The sequence below is a fragment of the Spermophilus citellus genome (assembly GCF_964194105.1).
Source record: "Spermophilus citellus genome assembly, chromosome: 6".
NCBI classification, from domain to species: Eukaryota; Metazoa; Chordata; class Mammalia; order Rodentia; family Sciuridae; genus Spermophilus; species Spermophilus citellus.
In genome coordinates this window covers 102,049,329-102,066,969 of record NC_138187.1, presented here as the reverse complement: position 1 = coordinate 102,066,969, position 17,641 = coordinate 102,049,329, and the positions used below count along the sequence as shown (strand labels likewise).

The 17,641-nt window shown below is 53.0% G+C and overlaps 1 pseudogene across 1 annotated transcript; it reads left to right on the top strand.

The window, feature by feature from the left end:
• The first annotated feature begins 13,198 nt into the window (after positions 1–13,198).
• LOC308652513 (meiosis-specific protein MEI4-like) lies at positions 13,199–14,540 on the top strand (annotated as a pseudogene). Its single transcript has 2 exons — positions 13,199–14,065; positions 14,242–14,540. The product of its transcript is annotated as a meiosis-specific protein MEI4-like (transcript).
• The last annotated feature ends 3,101 nt before the right edge of the window (positions 14,541–17,641 follow it).

Here is a 17,641-nt window from a genome sequence, read left to right as displayed (position 1 = left end):
GGCAATGTCAGGAGGGACACCTCTGGGGCAAAGCTAGGAATAAGCATTGAGCCGCCATCTCCAGCTGGAGAGCACTGCTGATGTGGAGCTGGAGTCTTGTAGGTGCTTCCCTGCTCCCGCTTTGCCCTTCGGTCACAACATGCAGTGGACAGGGGTGCCTTTTGGGTTTCAGTGGTTTATGGTCACTTCTGTAGAGACTCAGTATCCCTCCCCTATTCCTAAATTTCTATCTCAGTGGAGCATCTGATGCAGCTGTGGCCTTCAAGATGGAAGAATGGAAGTACCTGTTGTGCAGCCTTGGCCCTCCCCCTGTCTTCCCTGCTCTCTTCTCTGCCTCCTTTCCATTGACCCATATCAGAAGCAGGGGAACATTCTAGAGAAGTCAAGACCTGGAGGCACCAGACTTTGTAGGAGCAGAGGACAGAAGAGGTTCCCACCCACGTGACTAGGCGATGTCATCAAGGTAGGCGAAACGCTCCATGCCTCTCCACGAGGTCAGAGTCCACTGAATAACCATGATTCACAGGCTGCACCACCTTCAGCAGATCTCTGAATACCTATGGGTCACCTGGTGGTTGTGAGCAGGACACTCACACCTTTTACTCTAATCTTAATTTCCAATATCTAAACAAGTCTCACCACACTTCACACAATGATATAGAAACAGGTCGCAGAAAGACTAAGAAAGGGCCAACACTCCCCAGGGTCACAGGAGGCCCTGCCAACAGCACAGGCAGAGAGAAGAGAGTGCAGAGTCAGAGTCACTGTAGGTGGCCAGACAGGACTTTAACAAACCAGTTCTGCAGCCGTGTCAAAGCAGAGGGTCCAGGTGGATGGCAGTTTCAGTCTCAGAGTGTCAGCTCGAGGTGTCAGCTGGGAGACGGCCATGAGTGGTCTTCACTGGCACTACTGAGGCCCGATAGGACAAGAAATCGAAGGTTCATAGCTGTGGTGATTCTCCTGGGTGACGCCCCTGATGAGTGACCAGGTGATGGGGTCAAGGAGCTGCTGTGTCCAGTCTCAGGGTGCTCCTCCTTTAACGAGTCTCACGGGAGGGGTTCTCATCAGGTGGGGGGATTGATAAGTTCCCATGTCTGGTGTTCCTGACATGATGTGGGATGGCCACATGTCCAGGTGCTCCAGATTTAGTTTTCTAGGGTGGCATGCATAAATTATGCATCAATCTGTGCCTTCTGGTGGTGCCAGGCAGATGGGGGCTGTTTACTTGTACAAAGAGGTGTGAAGTCATTCTACCTTGGCACCGATACTCAAAATCGAATAACTCACAGCAAACTAGTGCTTTACAAATGGAGTCATTCAGGCAGACACAGCATGAGAACTGGGTTCTACACACCATGGAGTCACCCAGGGCAGGCGCAGCCTGGGGAATGCTATTCTACACACCATGGAGTCACCCAGGGTAGGCACAGCCAGAGGACTGCTGTTCCACATACCATGGAGTCACCCTGGGCAGGCACAGCCTGAAGACTGCTGTTCTACACACCATGGAGTCACTCAGGGCAGGCGCAACCTGAGAACTGCTGTTCTGCACACCATGGAGTCACCCAGGGCAGGCGCAGTCTGGGACTGCTGTTCGACACACCATGGAGTCATTTAGGGTAGGCACAGCCTGAGGACTGCTGTTCTATACACATGGAGTCACCCAGGGCAGGTGCAACTTGGGGACTGCTATTCTACACACCATGGAGTCACCCAGGGCAGGTGCAACTTGGAGACTGCTGTTCTGCACACCAAGGAGTCACTCAGGGCAGGTGCAGCTTGGGGACTGCTGTTCTACACACTATGGAGTCACTCAGGGCAGACACAGCCTGAGAGCTGCTATTCTACACACCACAGAGTCACCCAGGGCAGGCGCAGCCTGGGGATTGCTGTTCTACACATCAAAGAGTGATTCAGTGTTCTGCTCTTCACACCTACTGAAAAGAGGAGATAAAACCCTGAGTCCTGGTGGGTCCTCTCTGGGCCTCTCCCTCTGAATTTGGCTCTGGAGTGCAATGAGCGATGAAGATCCCACACAGCCCAGCGGATGGAAGGACTGGCAGGTGGAGGTGTCCAGGGAAACGCCTGGTGATTCCCGTCATGCTCCCTTCGCTGATGATGTCTCCCAGGTACCTGAGGGGGGTCTTTACCTCAGAAGGCCAGGAAAACTACAGATTGGGAGGAGGTGAAGAGCAGAGACAATGCAGGAGGAAAACTCACAGTGCACAGCATGGAGAGGGAGTTTGTATCCATGCAACAGAGCGGTGTTCTATAATTAGAAACCTTTGGAATACAGGCAAGACCGCTTAAAAAATAAAACTACAATGGCAGAAATGCAAACTCAGGATGTTTTCACTGCTGAGCCAACTAACCCTGAATGCTCAAGCCAGCAGCTGGGCCAAGATGAGTCATGCTTCACCTTGACCCAGGAAACTCTATCAGGAGCACTGGACACATGGCCATCCCACATCATGTCAGGAACACTAGACATGGCAACTTATCAATCCCCACCCCCACCAGCAGAGTAGAGGTGAAGCCTGGCCCAATAAAGGGCCACACAGTGAGCTGTCTCACCTCAGACCCGGCAGGGTGGCCCCCCAAGAAGTATGGGGCTGCCATGTGCAGAGGGCCTGAGGAGCATCACCAGGCATAGATCAGGCAGGCCAAGCAGGCTCGGGACTCTAGGATGCAGCTTCTCTTAGGTGCGGCAACAGTTTCCACAACCGGGTGGCTTAAACAGGTGTGATCCCAGGTGTGTTATCTGGGTCTCTTGGGCTGAGTCAAGGTGAAGCAACTCACCTTTGTCCGGCTGCAAAGCAGAACACTCTGGCTTGGGAGTTCAGTGTTGGCGGGCTCAGCAGGGGGTTGTAGGAACATGGCTTGTCTGCAGCTGCCCCAACATCTGTGTGTTTCAGGCCTGTGTGGCCCTTGCCAGACACTTTCCTGGGATGGGGGTGAGGGGGTGTTAGAGATGGAGGGATCTGGCTTTGATGTCAACTTGGGTTAACCAGAGGTAGGATCCTGGGCAAGCTCCTCGGCCCTTCTCAGCTTTAGTTTCTTGTCTTCCTGCTGCAGGGTTGGAAGGTTAGATCTGGGGCCTATCTGGCATGTTTAGGGCTCACAAGCTGTTGGTGCTATTAGGCAGGGAGAATGAGAGAAAGACCCTGCAACAATGCCAGGCACAGCGACTCTCAATCCATGTTCTGCTGGCTTTTACTAGTTCAACAGGAATTCTGTCTCATCTAAAACTGAAAGTCTCTCCCTCCAAAATCTACATTTAATGATTCTCAAACTGTGTTCCTGGGGAGTGGGAAGATGCAGATTCCTTGACTCCACCCCAGGGATCTGCAGCTCTGCACTTCCTCAGGCACTCAGGGAAGGCTGGCTCCACCCCATCTCCTGAGAAATGCAATGCTGGATCAATCCTGAGTTTCAAGAGACCCCGCCACACCCATGGGTCATATGGAAGGAGGCGCGGAGTGCCCTACATACTGGGGGAGGTGGCTGCTCTAAGAAGCAGGACAAGTTGAAGCCAAAAGTACACTGACAGGCTGATGAGCAGAAGGGAGGCAGGACTCTCCTTAGTGACATGTGTCCAGTGCATATGGAGGGTCCAGGACAGAGCAGACAGATTGTCAGGACTGCCACAATCTGGGGCCCAGAACATGGTGTCTGGGGAGAAGAGGTGTCTGGGGACAAGAGGCTCAGTGGGAGGGTGCAGTGCCATGCCTGACCCATGCCACAGTGCAGGGTCTACCTGGGGTCCCACAGGGGAGCTGATAGGGAAGGCCACCGGCAGCAGCCAGCAGACCAGAGCATGACTGACAAGGTGTCCTCACCTGGGATTAAACAAAAATAGTTAGCCAATTACAGAGTCAAATTACAAAAGCTAAAAGGCTCTTTGTCTCCATGGACAACCCACTGGCCTCCAAGTCTCCCTCTTCTGCATAGGTAACCTGCTCTGGGAGCTGCTGTCCCCACTGAGAATGTGCTCACCCAGGACAGACCAGCCAGGGCAGGTGAAGGCAAGGTGGGGCCCTCCTTGCTATAGCCATGACCCTGGATTCCTTCAGGAAGCATGTGGAGGGTAGGGTGTGGAGACTTGGGGTGGGCTGTGCTGTCACTCTTGGAACTCAGCGGGGAGTCTGCTCTGTCTGGACCTCTGAGTCCTGAAAGCACTGCTGTGTCACCAGGTAAGAATGCAGGGACTGCTTCCAAGTCCCTGGTTCCTTGAGGTCTCCTTCCTAAGAGGTGAGCTGGCTTTGACCCCTGTCCTGCACACAAAGGGTAGGGGAAGGGGGAGGAAAAGACTCCAAGTATCTCATTTTCTCCCACTGCTTTGCCCCAGGTGGGGGGAGGAGCTGCAATCAGGATCCAGGAAGCACCTTGGTGGGCCTGGATCTCGAAGTGTCTGGTCTGGTACAGAAGCAGGTGTGTCCTGGGCCTCCGAGGGTCCATGTGGACTCTGCCCTCCGCCACACTCAGTAGGCCCCAAACAGGTCAGCACAACCTCCTGGGTTGCCTTCCCTGGCTGCCTGTTCCTCACGCACACCTGGACACTCCTGGCCGCCCACTCCATAGGCCTTGGGGCCCTCCCTACCCTCTGCACTATTGGGACAACCTCTGACAGAGCTTCCTGACTCTCCCTGCCCACTGCCCATCTGGGGAAGACCAAAGCTCATAGGCCAGTGGCCCTTGGGACTGCAGTTCTCACCTGCCCTGGTCCACCCACCCTTAGGCCACCGCACACATTCCTGCCCCATCTCTATCTCCCCTCAAGGGAGCCTCATCTAGTCCCAGCCCCACTTTGTCCTTCTCCAGCTAGTGCCCCAGGGAGCTGAAGCAGAAGGATCCCTTGGTCCCAGGAGTCAGGGGCAGCTTGGGTGGCATAGCAAGACCCTGTCTCTTAGTAAACAAATACATATTCTCAGGTCTGAAAATCGCCACACAGTGGGAGAATATGAAGATCCAAAGGCACTCCTAAAAGCATCTTCGGCATCTTCCGTAGAGTGTAATGCAAAAAAAAAAAAAAAAAAAATCATGTTACAGTAGCTTTGTCAACTGAGAATCTCCCTCAGATTCATGACCCATGTCAAGACCAAAGTGGAGAATAAGCACATTGGGTCTCTCAGGCTTCGGTCTCCGACTCAGGCCTCCCTTCATCCCACCTTCTCTCTGACAGAAGGAAAGACCTAACCAGTGTTCTGGCCACCTGCTGCAGCCTGTCCCAGGGTATAGGGCCACCCTATGCAGGATCCATATAGGACTCAGACCCCTGAAACAGGCTTCCCACCCTTCCTACCACAGCCAGGCCCCTGGGCCCCTCGAGATTGCCCCTACCTGGAGCACAGGTCGAAACAACACACCTGACTGAGGTATGAGAGAAGAAATAAAAAAGTAGGCAGAAAGGAGATGACAGGAAGGCAAGGAAACAGAAGGTAAAGTTCCACACACTACCAGGCCTGTCCCAGCCCAAGTTGGTTCCCCTTGGGGGCCAGACACTCCCCAACCTCTGGGAAATCTGTCAGCCTTAGAATTCCATAAAATCTCTCCTGTAGACATTGATTGCACTGATAATTAGCCCCCAACATGTAGCTTAAACAGAGGGAGAGAGACAGCCACAGCTGAGAGGCACCTCATCCCAGGCTGGCCCAAGAGCTCCTTGAGTGTGAACCCCACTTTCCTGAAGCATCTCTGTGCCTCTCTGCTCTTGTGCTGAAATTCTTGTGTTATGTCGAGGGCCCCATCTGTCCTGAGCTGAGATAGGGACGTCTGCTCACCCTCCTGGGTGATGTGCCAGCCCCGCAGTGGTGCCCACCAGGCCCTCTGGCCATCAGCTTCCACATCCTTTTCCCATTGGAGGTGCTCGGTGCACCCAGGCTTTGCAGTCCCTTCCTGCACCTGGTCATTGCCTCTCCCAGGCTCCAGCATGAGGGCAGCAAAGCCTCCCTGGGTGGCTTACTGCTTCCATCTGGGCTGCGACCCTGCAGCTAGCCCACCTGCCTGTTGGTTCCAGAAGCACTCCTTGTATTGCATTTAGATAAGGGCACAGTGGCTGAGAGACATGCTCAGCTTAATACTTGAGCACAGGTTCCCAAGGCAAGCCTGCAGCAGGCTCACAGCTCTGGCTCCCTGAAAACACCCACACCTGGGTGGTCAGAAGCCGCTGGGTGCTCACTGTGTCAGGGAGCTCTCTGCCCCTTGGCAGGAAGAGCCTCCTGGAAGGCCTTGGGGTGGGTGGGTATTGAGGAGGCTCTGGTGTTGGGCTGAGACACTGAGGCTCTTACCAGGGTGCAGTTATTGAGGGGGTGAAGGGCAGGGGGTGGGTGGGTATTGAGGAAGATCTGGTTGGGCTGAGACACTGAGGTTCTTACCAGGGTGCAGGCACCTGGGTCCCCAGAGCCAAGGTTTCCAGACGCCCACGGCACATGTGGTGCTGCAGGGTTCCCAGGCCTGCAGAGCCTGGGGGTCTTGCACTCAGGTTTGCACCTGGCCTCCTCCTCTGTGGCCCTCTTCAAATGCCCCTCCCAACATGTGGGGCTTCTGCTGTGGCCCCGAGGAGACTGCTGGGGTATGTCCCCAAATACTACCCACAAGACCTGTTGGCAAAACTAGGTGTTTGAGCACCTGGGGTGCATCCAGCTCCAGCCCAAGTGTGGGAGCTGGGGTCTTCAGGGGACCCACTGGGCCTGACCTGTGCTCAGGGCCAGGCCTCCGTTGGTGTTGGCCTAGTATATGGCATGAAATTCTTCATGAGAGAACATGAAACAAAACAGAACTAAACCCTGAGATCCTCATTATCCCATCCAGCAGAGCAGTTGTAGCTGGCTTTAATCTTCTCCCCTCTAATCTTCTGCTTGCAGAAACATCCATTAAGGCATTTGCCCAAAGGAAAGGCCAGAATTCCATCAGTGGCTGGAGGTAATGAAATATCCATTTCGCAGGCCGGAAGTGGTCAAATAGCAACAATTTCATAACATCCAGCATTAAAAAAAAAACATAAAATAGTAAAATAGCAAGTTAAAGTTACTCTGGGGAACTAACCTTATGCCCGTGGCAACACTGAGAATTCCAGCCACCAGGCTGATGACTTGTACTGCCCTCAGCTCCAGCCTGAAAGCTAAGAAATGATTGCCCAGGAAGATGGTAAGAGAACAGCCTCACCAGGAGGAGTCTGGCAGGTCTGCCAGCCTTCCTGCTCCAGGTGGTCTCAGGTGTGAGCAGAAAGGCAGCAGGGTGTGAGCCTCCAAACCTCAGGATCAGGGAGGGAGAAGGATCCCAAGTGGGCAGCACCTTCAGTGTACCCAGCCCCGTGTGGGCGGGCTCCACCTGACAGCTTCAGCCCTGTCCTCCCTGCAGTCCACATCTGCAGAGTCAACCAAACACAGATGGAAATGCTTGGAAAAATCATAACCATGGTAAACTGCACAGCCTTCCCTTGTCACCATGCCCTGAGCCACAGTAACTAATGGCTGCTCACCACCTTCGTGGTCTGAGGTGTTCCAAGCCAGCAAGTTGTGCATAAGATTCAGGCAGACACTGCCCATGTATAAGGGGAAACTGAGAGAGCCTGAGAATCTGGGTTTCTGAGGGGTCCTGGAACCAACCCCACAGACACCCAGGGGCAAACAGGCGCCAGGCTCAGGTGGCCACATCGGCCTCGTCCCTCAGCCTAAGCTCTGTGAGGCTGAGCCTGGGTTTCTGTGCTGCTGTTCTGACACCTGCAACTGGTTCCCCACCTGTTTTAGTCACTTTTTCCATGCTATGACTGAAAGACCTGATAAGAGCGACTAGAGGAGGAAAAGTGTGTTTGAAGCTTGGGGTTTCAAAGATCGCCATCCACAAACAGTCGGTTCCATTCCTCGGGCTTGAGGTGAGGCTGGACATCATGGAGGAAGTGAGGCAGAGGAAAAACGGCTGACAGCAGGGCACCAGGAAGCCGAGAGAGAGCTCTGCTCACCAAGGACAAAAAAAATCTACCCCAAAGGCATACCCCCAGAGACCCCTCCTCCATTCACCAACCTGCAGCTAACAATTAATCCCATTCAGGGGATTAATACACTGATTGGACTGAGACTCTCATGACCCAATCATCTCACCCCTAAACCTTCTTGCACTGTCTCACATGTGAGCTTTTGGGGGCAATCTCACATCCAAACCATAACATCACTCACCCTTGCCAGTTTCCCCTCACCCACGGGGTCTAGCCCTGATCACACTGCAGGACTCTATCATGGCCTGACCTTCAGGTAGGTCCTGCTCCAGGACAAGCCCTGATGCTCTCCTAATGTAGGCTAACGTCAGGCACAAGTGATCCTGGGTCCAACACGGCCCAGTCTCCCTCTCTGTTTCCTGTTGCCGCCTTCTTCTCATCCTGTTCTCTCATGTGAAGGTTCAGAGCCAAGTCCAGAATGTGTTTGAGAAGCCTGCTGTTCAGCAGCTCCCAGGAGAGCGTGGTATGTGCCTAGGGTGTCTGCACACATGGGAGCCCAGAGCACAGGATGACCCACAGCTCTGGGAGGAGTTGAGGAAGGAGCCACACTGGGCAGTCCTAAAAAGAAGCCAGATGCTGGATGCCAGATGCAGGGTGTGCGCTCTAGGCATGGGCTGCCAGTGTGCATTCAGGGCTCTTGGTTAAAGCCAGCACAGGCAGCAGACCGTCTGAGCCAGGCTATGGTTGCTCCACTTGGAAGGCTGCTGACAATATCGATGTCATTTGGCTTTTGGTGGCAGTGGCTTCCCTGAGGTCATGAAGTACCCCAGGCAACCCAGGAAGGGGCCAAGAGATGGGGCAGGTGACACCAGGAAACCCCTTCAACAGAACTGGCCCACTAGGGAAGGACCAAGAACAAGATGGAGGCTTGGAGTGGGGTGGCTATGTCCACACTGGCTCCCTTAGAGGGCCCTGGAGTCAGTGTCTGCAGAGCATTCCCCTGTGTGGCCTCCCTCAACACCCTTCCCTGCCTGCCACCCTGCCTGGAGTCTGGCTGGGGTCCTTCTGTTCTGTCCCTCCGCTGGGGCCTTCCAGAAACTGACCAGCATCACCAGACATCACTATGGACCTCCTTGGTTTGCAGCCTCTGGACCTCCCCTCCTGCACTTGCTCATGTGCTGCCCCTGCTCATGTGCTGCCCGGGCTCTGCTTGTCCAGATCAACAGGTGGGTTAACAGGAGGAAAGAAGAGAAGGAGATTGCTTTGACATGTTAGGCTCCAAGTATCATGGAGAAGCCACAGAGGGACATCCAGGGGGCAAGTGGGAGAGTTCAGAGGAGAGGAGGGGCATGTTCAGAGGCCAATGACACAGGGGGGTGACCGGGGTTGCTCACGAAGGGTGTTGCGGGGGAGAAGAATGAGGAGGCAGAAAACTGGCCTCTGAGCTTGCCAGCACCATGCCACAGGGCATGAGATGCCACAAAGGAGGAGAGAAGTCAGCAGGGGGCTGTGCCTAGAGACACTGGCATGTGGAGGAGGGGCATCTGCTCAGAACTGTTCACAGAAGCCTTCTCATTCCAGCGGCAGGATGTTCGCTGCCTTCTCTGTGTGACAGACACTGAGCTGGGCACAAAATTTTCAAGAGTAGAAGGCTCAGAGCCTGCTTGTGAGGACTTCCAGTCCAGTGACCTAGGGGGGCATCGATGGGCAAGTGGAGTCAGCTGCAGGTCTACAGGGAGCTCAGCAGTTGGAGTGCATTGTCACAGCTGGTAAGATGAATGGCTAGGCCAGACAGGATCCTTGGGCAGGTGGCCTCTAGGTCTGGCCTCTGGAGACCAGGAGTGAAAGTGCAGCCAAGCACTCCGTGTAGGTGGACCTATGGCTGGGGCTGGAGGCAGCAGGATGGGGGAGAGGTGTCTGGTGAGTGTGCAGAGCAGACTTCTGGGCTCTGCTGCTCAGGGAAGGGAGTAGCTCCCCATCCCCTGCCATGACTGGGTGCTCACAGCTGGTCAGTGTGTTCCCTCATAACCCAAGGCCAGGAGTCTGAGATCCAAGAGGCCAGGCCTGCACCCTCTTAGCCTCCTGGAGGACACAGCTCCTGCTCCTGCAGATACTGGAGGACACCAGATTTTGCCCTCTGTGGTTGTGATGCTGCAGCCCCTGCCACTGGCTCTGTCACCTCCCCTCATCATGGGGTCTCCTTCTTCTAAGTCAGAGACTCATGATGGCACTCAGGGCCACATGGATGATCCCAAACAGACAGTCCCCATCCCCAGGTCCTTGCTTGGTCACCTCTGTGAAGTCCTCTTCCTTGTAACACTTGCAATGTCAGTGTTCAGGACCTGGGTGCCACACAGGCAGGAACATGGCCAGGTGGCTCAACACTCAGGTCCCTTCCTGGAAGTGGAGGGAGGATGGTAGAGACCCACAGAGCCATCAGGTGTCCTCACGGCAGATGACCTGCTTATCTTCCATAGTACTTGAGGGCACAGGTCTCCTCTCCTTTGGTTATAAGCAAGCAGCCTCAGTGTGACAGGAATAGCCCAAGGAATTAGTGATCTTTGTTCTTGCAGAACAGAGAAGCATGTCGTGACTCTGGTGAGTGCTTGGATGTGCATCATCTGGCCGAAAGACTCCAGCTGTGAGGAGGTCGCCACCTCTGGGAACCACCCTCCGCTACCTGCATAGATCCCTTCAACCCACTTCCCAGTGGTGGGGCTTTGGACAAGAGCCCTCACCTTCTCCTTGAGCCTATCTCAAGTCCTCACCTTCCTTGCCTCAACACCTGTCTCCACTTCCTGGGCTGTGGTGTGGGCAGTGGCTGGACTCAGGCTGGCAATGGTCAGAGCCAGCTGAGGTCAGAGCCAGGAGGAAGAGTGCCAGTGGGTTGGGTGGCTATCAGGACAGAGGCCCAACCATGCAGATTGAAAGCCACAGATTCTCTATGTTTTAATCGTCTACTGGCAGTGGACTAGTCAGAGGAAAGGTCAAGCCTGCGTTTGCGGTGTGGGTGGGGCACAGGACAGTGCTGGGCCCCTGAGGAGGAGGAGAGCTCCTCTCCTAGGCTGAGGCCTCTTGTCTCTACTCAGCCAGAGATCGGTAGGAGAGAGGGAGAAGACTCTCACTGACCAACAACCCTTTGACATTTTGAGCCACAAAAAAATCCAGTCTAAGGAATTTGCTTATAAATAGGCCCTGAAATAAGTGATGTGGACCCAGCAAGATTACCTGCAAGGTGTGGGTGGAGGGCAGCCTCCCCAGCCCTGCTTTGCTATGTCCTGGGATCTGAGGCCACTGTCCAGGCCTGAGCTGCTAGGAATCTCCCCAATCCCTGGATGAACCAGAGTGCAGACTCTGGACTCCCAGTTTCCTGGGCCCAAGTGGGAGTCCTGGGCAGTATAGAACTGCACCTCACTGCCCACCTGGGGACAGTAGGGCTCACAGGTCCTGGCTTTGTGTTTTGGAGGGTGCCACATCCACACAAGTCCACAGACAAGGTGGCTCTGTCTGGATATTTTTTTCTGCTTCCTCCTGGCCACCAATGCTGCTTCTTGGAAGTGCTGCTCCTGTGGGCAGATGGCCAGCAGTGTGTGGGGCCAGCTGTCCTTCACACAAGCCAGCACCTTTGAGGCGAGTCCAGTTGGCCGCTGGTGCGAGACTTTACTCATCCACCAGTACAAAGGTGCTCCTGGTGCACCTGGCCCTGGTCTGGCCTGAAGCCTGTGTCCCCATGAGCTGAGACAAGAGCTGTAGGAGCAACCCTGGACAGATAGCAGGCTCCTCCCCACCTGCCCTCCTCCTGCTAGGGGTGCAGACCCCTCTTCCCACCATCCTACACACCCTCCTTCACCAGAAGGAAGCCTTCATGCAAACTGGTTCGCATCAGAGTCTCATGAAGTTGGGTGGATTCTGAGGCTGATGGTGTCCACTGTGTATTCTAGAAACTTCCATATGAGCCCTTCCTATTTCTCAGGAAGGCACTAGAATCTGGGTGTCTCTTGGTGTGGACTTGACACATGACCAAGATGCCCTTGTGTCCAGCTCAGGCCAGGCATGCCCACATGCCCAGAAGAGCTCACACACCCCCTTGGCACTGAGATTCTTGCCATGGGGCCCTATGTGCATTAAAGAGGAAGTCGCAGAAAGCAACAAGACTGGCTCTTCTTAGTACTGGCTCTTTGCTCAGGAGCCGACAAACACTAGGTGACTTTCCAGCAACCCTGCTGGCCCATCAGAAAAGGAACCTTGCTACAATATCATGCTTGTCATGCTGGGATTTTTATTAAGTGACAGAATTTAAGAACTTTTATTTATAAAAATTATAAAAGGAATTTGGACGTCTATCTTTAACATAAATACAAATCCATATTCTGCATAAATTGGTCACGAATGGGCATCTGGGGTGGTCATAGCTGGCCTGGCCTCCACAACAGTTGCACACCACTGTGACTGCAATCAGCTGAAGCCTGTCCATAAGCCTGCACACGACCTCCTGAGCCCCCCGCCCCTGGAGGCAAAGCTACCACTGCTCTCATGGGCTCCAGCTGGCAGCCAGGACCTGGGCTTGTGAACAGCAACCTTCCCAGCTGGAGAAGTGTGAGAAGTGCTGTGTTGAGCAGTGGCCTAGGGACAGTGGGGGTCGGGGGAGAGAGGACACATGCCAGGCAAGGCTAGATCTGTAGTAAGAGAAGCAAGGTGCCAATCAAGGGGATTGCTCAGCTGCCTCCATTAGCAGGGGCTGACAAGACAGGGGGCTTAAGGGGACACACAGGACTTCTTACTCCCCTGGGTACTAGCAAGGAAAAGGAAGGTAAGTTAGAATGGAAGGCACCATATGGAGGGCTGCCTGCTGCCAGTGGAGATCAACCTGACCTGTCCACAGGGCCAAGGCTGCAAGCAGCACAGGCCTCTGGTTGGAGGAGCCTGAAGTAGTGAGTCAGAGTCAGCAGGCAGAATCTCATGCAAGCCCAGGGCTCTACCTGGAGGAGTCTATCAGGCCAGCGTTCACCACCCCAGGGTGCTGACTAGAGGAGATCCAGCTAGTGAATCAGCCATCAGCAGGCAGCATCAGAGGGTCAGCGGTACCAGGCAGCCAGGGAGAGACAGGTCTTCAACCTTTGACCCCAGGAAGGGGTCAGCCTGCCCAGCCAGATGATTAAAACATGACTAATGGTTTTCTTTAAAGGAGAAAAGTGTTTTTATATTGACCAGGAAGTTGCATCTGCGCAGGATCCCCGGAAACATCAGCCCACAGTAGGGACAAAAGCCAGGATGGATATTCGAGCATGGTATTTGAGAACTTCAAAACTGGCTCTGGCCTTGGCAATTATCCGATCAAAACTGGCAGACAAAAGCAGCAGAGATTACACAGAGCACCTTGCAGCACTGGTGTCTAAGCAGGAATCGAAATGGAGGTCAAAAGTTGAAGCCTTGGAAGCCGAAGTTCTACAGTTACGTCAAAAACTTCTTCTGAGTAGGATTTGTTCAGGATCAATTAAGAATGGGAACTTATCTTCCCAGTTGCTGGCTCAGGAACATGGAAGTTCTGAAAGTACCTTAACTCCGATGGAAGATTCTGGGTGTGATTTATCAAGTGAACAGAGAACTGAGTCTTTGGAGCCATCCCCACATTTTGTTGACAGCTGCATACTCCCACTTTTTCCACTACTACCTCTTGTGAAAAGACCTTGTGCTGCCCCAGAAAATCCTTTGTTTTCTCACATGCAGTTCTTACAGCATCTGCTTGAACTAAAGAACTTGACAGAATCAGGTGGTCTGAAAACAGGTTTAACCCACTTTGAAAAAGACTTTTCCACAGTCTCTGAACTGTTAGTCAGTTGACGGATGGCCTGATTGCTTTTTATCGTAATCCCAAACTTCCCTTTTCAAGCTTTTGGACAGAAGCTTGTTGGTACTTTAGCTAAACTGACCAGTGATTATAACTTATCTAATTATATTCTTAAAAAGTGTTACAAGAAGTTGGAAGAATTTGAGAAAACACTATTAACAGGTTATTTTAGGGAACAATCATATCAACCAGTTTCAGGTGCAGCATTATATCTCTCAGAGTCTGGTAACCCTAGGAAGTTGCAGCTTGTTGAGAAAATCTATTATATCTCTACTTCTGTCAGAGTAAACAGCTTTGCTGGGGCTGGGATGTGGCTCAAGGGGTAGCGCGCTCGCCTGGCATGCGTGCGGCCCGGGTTCGATCCTCAGCACCACATACCAACAAAGATGTTGTGTCCGCCGAGAACTAAAAAATAATAATAATAAATAAATATTAATCTCTCTTTAAAAAAAAAAAACAGCTTTGCTGATGATCTGGGGGTCCATCAGTGAGGTACAAGCCAGTTATGATGTGACACGCTATGAAAATATTTTCTCCTTGTTCTGGGTTCTTGAGCAGCTTTTTCAAATGGAAACCAAAGACCACACTGCCAATATAAGGCATGATGACCTGGAAGTCAAGAGATTTCTTTAGAACCATGATGAAACTATCTTCCAGCTCTCTGATGCATTTCCTTTGTTTACTTTTTATTTATGGAGACTGGACATCCTTTTGAACTCAGCAGAGATAGAAATTGTTGAAAATAACTCAATTCCTTAGTGATTTACAAATATCAGAAGATCTTGTGCATAAATATTTTCAAGAATATTTTAAATGAATGTTTTAAATTGATCTCTAAATGTAATCATTAATTCAACTTAAAGGTTAGTCTTCAATTGTGGATAGATTATGAGTCATCTTTCTAAATTAAAATCAGTCTGTTTCAGATGAGACCGCTTGCCTCATTCCCATGTAATTGTATCTTATGTCACTCTAGCTCTATTATTCTCTAAAATGGAAAATAAATAAATAAATAAAGGAGAAAGTTTTAGATATGGGTATCCATCCTACCATGTGGCATGGATTTCTGAGTTTCTATTGTATTGTGTGTGTGTGTGTGTGTGTGTGTGTGTGTGTTTAAAATAACATTTGGCCATTAAAAAAAAAAAAAAAAAAAACAAGGCTCCAAAGGCTCCAGTCTTTCCATGTTGACTTGGAAGCCATCATCCAAAGGAGTGAGTGCCCAGCTTCACAGCATCCATGGAGCCCAGCTCCAGCCTGTGGCTCTAGGGCAGGTCCCACAGCACCCCTGCCAGAGCCTGCACACAGCTCCTGTCTGGGGCAGCACCCTTCTTCCATAAACCTGCATTTTGTCTGACCAGGATACGCTCCACAGTGAGCCGCGTCCCAGCCACATGGGTCCAACAGGCTTAGCCAGTGGGCAGTGCACAGGCAGAAGGCAGGCGCGCTGGCCAGTGGGCCCTGGTTCCCTAGTTCTGGGTGAGGGTCCCACAGTAAGGGGCTTCCAGGGCCAGGTGTGTTTGGGTTCATGATGAGGCCGTGCCCAACCGGCACCTTGGATTCTCCTACACCCCCTCCTCTTGCTCTCCCTCTCCCTCCCTCTTCTCCCTAGCACTTCACATTTGCTCACTTCCCTCGCGTCTCCCAGGTGCTCAGCCAGGCCCTCTTCCCGGACCTGGCCTGGCTGGGGAGCTTCGTCTTTCTCTGCAGTCCTGGACATGGCTGCTGCCTTCTGACTCTGCTGCCTCATGGGTGGACTCGGGCTTGCTACAGAAGTCTATTTCTCGTTTTGTTGAGGGATCTCCCTACATCCTGTTGAGCTTGGAGGATTAGAGTGGGGAGTTCGAGAAGGCAGAAGACATGGGCTTGAATGATCTTTTGATTGACTTCAGGCAACGTCGCAGAATAGGGTAGGATTTGTCCTGCCATGAAAGTGCTCATGACACCAAAATAAGGCCCAAAGTCCCAGGAGACAAGAATTTCAGAACTGCGTCGTGTCCCTTGCCTAATGTCCTGTCCACCACTACCATCCACCAGATCCAGCCAGAGCCCAGCTGAGATTTATAGTCAGAGCTCCTGGGCAGCAGGAGAGTTCCGGACAGTTGTGTGAACACTGAATTAGTGCACACCGAACACAGGCTTGCAGGGGACCAGGGAAAAATCCTGTGAGTAGCTGATTAGCATTTTACCAGCTAGTCACTGCCTGTGAGTCTGCTTCTGCTTAAGACGCCTTATTCACTGTGCACTGGTCCTTAGCCCAGGTTGTCCAGCACTGGGATGGGTGCCAGAGGGCTCCCAGCTCACACTTGGGGCCACTTTACAAGCAACATCACCAACAAAAGCACAGACATAAAAAAATGGCATTAGCTGGACAGTGGAAGGGCATGGGAGCTGACAAGAGGGTGGCCATAAGAGATGGCCTGTTCCCCTGCAGGGGTATGGGTGCCAGGACTGCTGTTTCTTCTCATCTACACTTTCTCCATGGCCATATAGGCCCAAGATCCAACTGCTGGATGGCAGACAGCTGAGCACTGTTGAGGGCCACAGCCGAGTTGGGATGCCACATGGCATTTTTGCCAGAACAGAGTGGTTGAGAGGTGACCCAGCAAGCCATTGAGATGATGATGGTTATGTTAAGCTGTGTATTCAATTGTATATTAGACCCCTGCTGTCCGCCTGGCCTCGGCCTGCTACTTTGGAGTTCTCGAGCTACTTTGGAGAGCTACTTTGGAGTTCTCGCGGGGATTCCTGGGGAGTTCGATTTGGTTGGGGAAGTTCCAGAGGAGGGATTTCCGGAGGAGGTTATTTTGTGCCCAGCCAGACTGCGGCAGAGCATAACCCCTTGCACCTCCTCAGGTTGTTTTTCCTGGTGGGGAGATTGGAGAAGAGGACTGTGGACAAGATAGGAGCCCTGACAGGGGTGGAAATTGTGTCAGAAGGGCCTGAAGCTTCAATGGAGCCTCCTCTCTCCTGGCGAGTGTATTTTCTGGGACACTCTCAGAGAAATCCCAGGATATCCCGAGGAGCCACACTAATTGGGTCACACGCACACTATTGCTCCATTTTACTGGCCCCATCTGTGGGTAGGACCATCACTGTGTCTTTAGTCTGCTCAGGCTGCGGTGACAAAGACAGCAACCATCGACTCCTAGTGCGCAGTCTGGCCCTGTAGGGCATCTGTGGCTCCATTTGAGGCTGTGTGCAGCCCAGAGGAAAGCATTTGAAGCCTGGAGCCTGAGCGGGAAGAGGAGGCAGCAGGTGGCTGCTGGGGGGCAGCCTGAGCAGACTAAAGACACAGTGATGGTCCTGCCCACAGATGGAGCCAGTCAAATGGAGCAACAGTGTGCGTGTGACCCAATTAGTGTGGCTCCTCGGGATATCCTGGGATTTCTCCCAGAGTGTCCCAGGCCGCAGCTCACGATGCCCTGTTCCTGCTCCCCTCCTCTGCTTCTTGCCATCTGCCCTCCTGTCTCCACCGCGGTCCACACTCCTGCCTGAGTCCCCACCCCATTGCCTCTGCTCCAGGGGACTGGGCCCGTTGCACAGGTTGCTCTCCAGGGGACCTTCCTGTTCTTGGCCTGTCCTGGGGTGGGGGCAAGGGCTTGCCATGTCAGTCTCCTATGACTGGCACTGCCTTGCTTCAGCACCTCTCCCTTTGCCTAGGGAGGCAGGTCTCGGGGGCTCTAAGGGTCCTGGGCACAATGTCTGAGTTCCCTACACCAGCCCCACTATTGGCAGAGGGTCACCCTGGAAGGGACTTGTAGGCTGTCAAAGCGCCAAGTGACCAGGGAGCATCACCGTCCTGTGTCTTGCTGTGTGTTTTCCTGGAAGGCCCGGCCAGAAGCGCCCCCTGAGACCAT